The following is a 1,447-nucleotide window of genomic DNA, read 5'->3' as shown; positions in this document are numbered from 1 at the left end:
GGAGCTGAGGACCACCACAGCAGAGCAGACGGGACCGAAGATCCCCACGGCGGAGCAGAAGACCACCAGAGCAGAACAGACAGAGCAGAAGACCTCCAGAGCGGGACAGAAGACCACCAGGCTGGAGTAGATACCCATGGCAGAGACTGGGAACTAGGGAAAACTGAGACACACGAGACAGACCGAGCAGACCGACCTCAGGGGCCAAGGCAGGGAACACAAAAAGTTGACAGGACAGGACAAGAATTCGCAGACGGCCTCCATAGCCGTGACAGGACAGGACAAGAATTCGCAGACGGCCTCCATAGCCGTGACAGGACAGGACAAGAATTCGCAGACGGCCTCCATAGCCGTGACAGGACAGGACAAGAATTCGCAGACGGCCTCCATAGCCGTGACAGGACAGGACAAGAATTCGCAGACGGCCTCCATAGCCGTGACAGGACAGGACAAGGATTCGCAGACGGCCTCCATAGCCATGACAGGACAGGCAAAGAATTCACAGACGGCCGCCATAGCCGTGACAGGACAGGACGAGGCTTCGCAGACGGCCTCCATAGCCTTGACAGGACAGGCAAAGAGTTCACAGACGGCCTCCATAGCCGTGACAGGACAGGACGAGGATTCACAGACGGATACTACTGACACCTCTGGAGGTTCTCTAGCGGATGCTGCCACCTCTGGAGGTTCTACAGCAGTACCATCAGGAAACAGGGAGAGTTCATTAACAGTTCCTTCGACTATTACATGACAAGCTGAGAGTGTCTTGCTGGGCGCCACCACCGTACAAGGAGTTGAAGCGAGCGCCGCTGCCTCGGAAGTTTATGCAGCACACTCCGCCACCTCTGGAGAAGCTGCAGCGGGCGCCATCGCCTCTGGGGAAACAGCAGCGAACTCCACTACCTTGGGAGGTTCTGCAGCATCAGCCGCCACCTCTGGAAACATCATAGTAGGCGCCGCTGTTTCAAGAGTCTCAATGGTGGTGTATGCGGCCCATACACTCCATAAAGTGATCCCCATTATGGGAAGCGCTACAAACAGGGGAATAGGTTCAGGAACAGGGGGGCTAGAGTGAGTGGGTTTGGGGATACCAGCTGCGCGTGCAGCCACCAATGGTGGGTCCTCCATGCTGGATGCCAGTCTGGAATACTGAGGAACAGTCCCTGAGGGTCTGGGTGCAACAGACAGGAAGTGACAGGACTCTGAGTGAACAGACGTGATGTGACGTGACTCTGGATGATCAGCTGTGATGTGACCTGATTCATGAAGATCAACTGTGACTTGATGTGACTCAGAAAGAGCAGATGTGACTTGACTAAACTCATGAGGATCCACTGTGACTTGACTTGACTTTTGAAGATTGGCCGTGACTTGACTTGACTGGTGCCGATCAACTGTGATTTGACTTGACTCGTGACGAGCAACTGTGACTTGACTTGACTCATGA

This window comes from Sinocyclocheilus anshuiensis, unplaced genomic scaffold, assembly GCF_001515605.1.
Source record: "Sinocyclocheilus anshuiensis isolate Anshui unplaced genomic scaffold, SAMN03320099.WGS_v1.1 scaffold1009, whole genome shotgun sequence".
Taxonomy (NCBI): Eukaryota; Metazoa; Chordata; class Actinopteri; order Cypriniformes; family Cyprinidae; genus Sinocyclocheilus; species Sinocyclocheilus anshuiensis.
Note: the sequence above shows the minus strand (reverse complement) of the source record.